Source organism: Pinus tabuliformis, chromosome 5_2, assembly GCF_031772625.1.
Source record: "Pinus tabuliformis cultivar Carrire ecotype Pingquan chromosome 5_2, CPIR1, whole genome shotgun sequence".
In the NCBI taxonomy this organism is placed as follows: Eukaryota; Viridiplantae; Streptophyta; class Pinopsida; order Pinales; family Pinaceae; genus Pinus; species Pinus tabuliformis.
In genome coordinates this window covers 265,472,025-265,479,201 of record NC_142306.1, presented here as the reverse complement: position 1 = coordinate 265,479,201, position 7,177 = coordinate 265,472,025, and positions in this window count along the sequence as shown.

Sequence of the window (7,177 nt, the reverse complement as noted above, 5' to 3'; positions counted from 1 at the left end):
ATCATGGCACCTCTTCCTACTCCCTTCTCTCCCCCTTTGACATCAATGGCAAAGGGTAACTCCCCCTGAAACAAAATTATCTTGCGGACCTCTACACACTTCCACTCCCCCTTTATTTTATGAATAGGGAAAATATAATGAGAACTTGGGAGAATCCCAAGCTTCTGGCAAAGATATTCAAATGCTTCACGAGGTAAAGGTTTAGTGAAGATATCAGTGATTTGTTCTTTTGTACCAACATATTCAAGTTTGATATTCTTTTCAGCGACTTGTTCTCTAATAAAATGATATTTTATCAGAATGTGTTTTGTTTTTGAATGCATGACAGTATTCTTGGAGATGATGATGGCACTGGTGTTATCACAGAAGATGGGAATGTGCTCACTGAATTATACTTGAATATCTTGCAAAGTTTGTTTCATCCAAAGGACTTGAGTACAACAAGTTGCTACTACAATGTATTCTACTTCCGCTATAGATAACGAGATTGAGGGTTTCCTTTTGCTCAACCATGATAGGAGACAACCACCTAAATAGAATGTTGTTCCACTAGTACTCTTATGATCATCAATGCTTCCTACCTAATTTGCATCTGTAAAGGCTTGAATAATGAGATTGTTGCCCTTGGGATACCATAAGCCATATTTTGTTGTGCCCTTTAGATATCGAAGAATTATTTTGACCGCAATAATATGTGATTCTTTTGGTGCTGCTTGGAATCTTGCTACTTGTCCAACTGCTTGCATAACATCTGATCAGGAGGCTGTTACATATAGAAGACTACCAATCATACGTCTATACAACCTCTGATCCACATCCTTAGATGAGTCGTCTATTCTCAATTTTCAACCTGTTACCATCGGAGTAAGGATGGGTTTGTAATCTTCCATTTTGAATTTCTTGAGCATTTCTTTGATGTAGTTGGCTTGACATATAAATATTCCTTTCTCTTGCTGAGATATTTGAAGCCCTAAGAAATATTTCAACTCACCAAATAAAGACATCTCAAACTCACTTTGCATATTTGAAGCAAATTTCTTACTTAATCGATCATCATTGCTACCAAAGATTATATCATCCACATATATCTCAATGATTATTAAATTATCCTTATCTCTTTGTATGTAAAGATTGCTAGCAGAAGTACCTTTCTTGAACCCTTGTTGATGTAGATATCCATCAAGATGAGAATACCATGCTTTGGGAGCCTGCTTGAGACCATACAGAGCCTTATTTAACCTGCAAACATAGTATTCTTTTTCTAATAGTAGAAAACCTTCAGGTTGTTCGATGTAAACTTCTTCTTCTAATTCTCCATTCAAAAATGTTGACTTAACATCCATTTGGTATACTTTTATTTTTCTTGAACATGCATAGGCTTGAAACATCTAGATGGCTTCCATTCTGGCAACTGGTGCAAATGTTTCATTGAAATCAATTCCTTCCACTTGTGCACAGCCTTTGGAAACAAATCTTGCTTTGTTTCTGGTAACCTGTCCATCTTCATTCAATTTGTTCTTGAACACCCACTTAGTCCCAATTAAATTTTTATCTTTTGGTCATGGAACTAATTCCCAGGTGTTATTCTTCTTGATTTGATCAAATTCTTCATTCATAGCTGCTACCCAATGTTCATTCTAGCTGGCTTCCTCAAAACTACTAGGCTCAAAGGTTTCTAGAAAAGCAATGTGAGCTTGTTGTGATGTACGAAGTTGTCAACCGTTTCTTGTTGCAATTCCTTCATTTATTTCACCAATGATTTGATTTGATAGATGGTTCTTTTCAATCCATTCTTTTGTTCCCTTTGGAGGAGCTTCTTGTTGTTGTTCCTATATATCTTGTTGGTCATTATTTACTTCTTCCTGGTCGACAGTTGCTTCTTGTTCTGGAATTTTATCTGTACCTTTTTCAGCCTCTGTCTCAAGTTTCAAATATTCTATATCCTCATCATTATTCGTTAGAACACTATCTTCATCAAATGTAACATTTATGCTCTCCACTATCTGTTTTCGTCCTAGATTGTAGCATTTATAGGCCTTTCTTTTGCATGAGTAACAAACAAAGATACCTTCATCAACACGCAATTAAAACTTACCTAACTTTTGATCTTTTCTTTTCATATAACATTTGCTTCCGAAGATTCTGAAATATTTTACATTAGACGGTTTTCCTTTCCATAATTCATATGGGGTCTTATTGCAATAATTTCTTAGAATACTTCTATTGATAATGAAGACTACCATATCAATTACTTGAACCCAAAATTTTTTATCCAATTTTGAGTCCTTCAATTTTTTTCTACCCATTTCCTGTACAGTTATGTTCTTTCTTTCAGCAACTCCATTTTGCTGAGGTGTTCATGCTGTTGAAAATTGTCTTTTTATTCCATTTTCGTCACAGTATTTCTAAAATAATTTGGAAGTGAATTCTCCGCCATTATCTAATCTTAGACACTTTATCTTTAAATCAGTGTCATTTTCGACCAACTCCTTGTAGATCTTAAAGCACTCAAATGCTTTAGATTTTTTATTTAGGAAACTGACGGTTGTCATCCTGGTATAGTCATCTATCATTAACATGAAATATAATTCTCCATCTAAGCCTTTTGTTCCCATAGGACCACATATATCAGTATGATCAATTCCAATGGATGTGATGCAAAGTGTTCTTCCATTTTAAATCCGCATTTTGTCTGCTTTTCGTGCCGACTGGCCTCACATAGTGTGTTGGAAGGTTTTGAGATTTTCGGCATTTCTTGTACTACTTCCTTTTTTCTTATCCTGACAAGATTGTCAAAGTTTATGTGACCCATTCATTTGTGCCATAACCATCTTTCATATTCTTTATCTAGTAGACATGCTTTAGTTGCTTCATCCAGAACATATATGTCGTTTGGAGCTCGACTTGTTGTAGCCACAATTTTACCATACCTACCTTTCCTGATTTCATATTTTGTGGAGTTGAATAGCATTGTGTGTCCTTGATCACACATTTGTTCAACACTGAGTAGATTGTGATTCATGTTTTCAACCAATACAACATTCTTGGCTAGAGCATCTTTGCTTTCGAGATTGACAGTACCTAATCCTATAACATTTGAAGATCCATCATTTCCAAAGGACATGGTTCCATCCTTCTTTTCTTTCAAAGATACAAATTTCTTTCTATCTCCAATCATATGCATTCAACAACCATTATCAACATACTACACATCTTTGATGTTTTGAACCTTGAGAGCGAGAGAAAAATTATCTGTGTTCTTCTTCTTCCATGTTCATTTGTTCTGTGGCTTCGAAGATTCTTCTGGAAGATTTTCAAGTCTGCAATCTCTGGCTATGTGTCCAATGTTTCGACATTTGTAACATTCAATATTACTTCTTAAATTTTCAAATCTATTGATGTTTCGTTGAGCCTTGGGAGGTTCATATTTGATAGATCTCCTAGAATTGTATTGGTTCCTAGGGTACGTGTGACATTGTACAACTTTATGACCAAATTTTCCACATGAATAACAATAGCCATGAAAAATATGTTGGTATGTGGATGGAAATCTTCGTCGGGGAATTGTCTTCCAAGGTTGTTCTTGCAAATCTTGTTCAATGAAGTCTACATTCCTATCAGATCTCATAGGTTCATTGTATTTTGTTGTAGAAGGTCCTACTTCTTCTTTGTAACTAAGGTCAGTTCTGTTGTTGTAAGATCGTTGATTGTTGATGAGTTCTTCCAATGCCCTTGAGCTGTTGGCATAGTTTTGGATAGTTTTTCCCTTCTTCACTTCCTTACGCAACAAGCCTACTTTGGCCTCTAATGCTTCCCTTTCTTGGTTGCTTTATTCCAACTTCTTTTAAAGTGACTCTTCAATACATTTGTGTTCTTCAACTTCAATTTTGAGACCTTGAATTTGTTCCTCAAGAGTATTGGAACAGATCTTCTCAGCCTTGAGCTATTTTATAAGCTTGATTGCCTCCTTAGAAAATTCTTCTATGGTCAACCCTTCTTCCTCGTTGTTTGATACCTCTTGTCTATTGTCCTTGGCCATAAATAGTACTCTCTCATTGGCTTCTTCTTCACTGTCGCTATCTTCATTAGATGATGAGCTATCTTCTTTAGAGAAAAAGTTCCTTTTGAATCCTTGCTTCTTGTGTTGCTTGTTGAATTTCTTAAAACCTTTCTTTCCTTTTGAGTTTCCATCACTTTTGTTCTGACATTTTGCTGTGAAATGCCCAACCTCAGCACAACCCAAACATATCAATGGAAGTTTACCTTTGAATTTTCCCTAACCAATATTTAGTTTTCTTGTAAATTAAGAATATTCTCCATCAGGAAAACCACCTTCATCATCTTCCTTTTCTTCACACTTGCATGTGCAGGTGTAGGTCTCTCCCTTTGAAGTTTGTTTGTCCTTAATGGTTTTCATAGATGTAGTGAACGCAGTTTCTAGATGTGAAGTACCCTCTTCTTCATCAAGTCTCATTTCATATGCTATGAGAACTCCATGTAATTCCTCTTTGCTGAGTTTGTCCAGATTTGCACTATATTCTAAGACCGATACCTTTGGGTTGAATCTTCCTTGTAACGTTCTAAGAATCTTTCATATAATAGTCTTCTCATCAACAGGCTCTCCCAATCCTTCTAGAGTATTGGTTATTTCATCAACATGTTGGAAGTATGCAGCAATGTTGTCATGTTCTTTCATTCTAAGTTTCTCAATTTTTTCTCTGTAGATTTGAAGCTTTGCTTCTTTGACATTTAAGTCACCTGCATATATTATCAAGCTTGTCCCATACATTTTTGGTGGTTTTACAACCCAACACCTTATGATAAGAAGATTCAATAAGTCCATTGATAATAGTATTATGTTATTTTGCATCATTTAACAAATTCTTCTTACCTTGTTCATCTGCGGTTGGTGTAAAGCCATTTTGAATAGTGTCCCATACTTCGTAACCTTGTGCCAAGAGATAGACCTCCATTCTTCCTTTCCAAAGTGCATAATTATTTTCATTGAATAGAGGTACACCATTCTTGGTATGCTCCATGATCTCCTTCCAATCGTTAAACTACTATTGAAGGAACTAAGCTCTGATACCAATTGTTGGAAAATACTTGGGGTGGTTGAATCAATATTCCTTAGCAATTAGCACTTTTAAATCTTTTCATAGCATTAGTTAATCTTCAATTATCATTAATGTCTATGGAGTAACAATAGTGAATAAAAGAAAATAAGAGGCACAAAAATTATAGGTGGAAAACCCCCTCTGGGTCAAAAACCACCGAACACCTTTCTAATAATTCTTTAATATTCAACTCTAATTGAAAAGAAAGCTCCAACTTCCTAGAATCTAGAAAAGCATTCTTCTCCAACTCCCATTGGATGGACGCTCCAATGCCCGATATTCTTCAATAGTCAACTGAACAAATGCCCCAACACCCAATGAGCTACAACTCACCCTATCACCCTAAAGTTTTCACAGGCTTGAACCTGTTGGTGAATTCATGCACCAGCCTAACACCACCCTACCACCCTATAGAAGAATAAAAGAAGAATGGACTCCCGTACCATGGAAAATGGTCCACTTTACAATGATATAGAATGATGTAGAACAAGAAGACACACTAGACCATAACTCCAACTATGATACAACTACATAATGATGATTCTAGACCTCCCGACACTACCTCTTCCAACTCTTGGTAGATAGACACTTGTACAAATTTTACAATGATGCTTCTACAATGACTCTGTACAATGATACTTTTACAATGATTGTATGCAATGCTTCCCACTTGAAGACTTCATGTGGTGAACTTCTTGCTGTTGTTCTGCACCTTGATTGTTGCTCTTGTCATGCTACCCTTTCTCACTCTTCAGAACATTAGATTATGCATTGAATCTTCTCTTGATGAATATATAATACCTGCAAAAAGTCTTCAAAGAAATACCCATGATAATAGCAAACCTTACCTCATCCTACAGAACATATGTCAGTGCTAAACAAAAACAACAAATTAGAATACAAGGAAACTAATGCAATTAAGAGATGAACATGCATATACAAAGGATACTTACCTGTAGCTTACCTCTTATGCATCATTTTTCTACACCTTTCTCTTTGCTGCCCTAGAAAATCTGGTCCTTTGCACCCCTTGACAACACTTCATCTAGTTTTTCTTGCCTTCTAGGAGCATGACATTTAATCTAATGTATCTATGGAATTTCGGATCCCCAACATGTGATCTTCAGTCCTATAGAATCAATCTAATTCTTCTTTCCAATGCCACAAGTCTGACCCAATTTGGACTCTTCAAGGCAAAGGTATGCCCAATCTCTCATAATGACCTAATTATGGACTAGTTCAGTAGAGTGAACTTCTATGACATACCACGTGTCACTATTTCCTCCTTCAGCTCCGAAAGTGATACACGGAAAACTAAAATCCGTGCAATATCCACCACATTTTACAGAATTCTAATCCTCTTCTCTGAGAGAGAGTTACGATGATTTTCCCAAGGTCACTTCTTTGAGATGAAATTCGGCAACCTGCAAAAACCCTAACTTCCACAGATCATATCTCTGAAAATATAGCGAACCAAGATCTGAAATTCGGTCATGATTTTCATCAGGATTTCGAATCAAATGGGTTTTAATTTTAGAATCTAATACTTCGTAGAAGTGAAGTTATAGCGAAAATTCCATGATCGCTACATTTGGAGGATATATGAGATTTCTTTTTATAGAGTTGAGAGGGGCTTCCATAGAGAATGTTGGCTGGATTCTAGGAGCTTAAAAATTCATTTATTAATGACTATACAATGACCAAAACCAATTTTTAGTGCCATTCCACAAACCCATAGGGTTTTAGCCCACTAACTGGGGTTACTAACTTCGAACATGAATATCTCTCAAACCGTGAAGAATTAATTGGCGTGCCATATATCAACGAAAACATCTCGACCAGTAGAATCTATATAGAAGATCCTTGACTCAAAATAGGGTAATCTGTCAAGTAAAAATTCCCTTGCAAGATCAGGGTAGCCCCTGGTGCTTCTTGGGTTGACATCAATGACAACCTCAGATCATCTTTAGATCAACATGTGCATGGTGGTGGTCATGGTTTCCTTTGTGATGTCATGCAGAAGTTGATGGTGTTGTTGTCGATACATGTTATTCATGAAT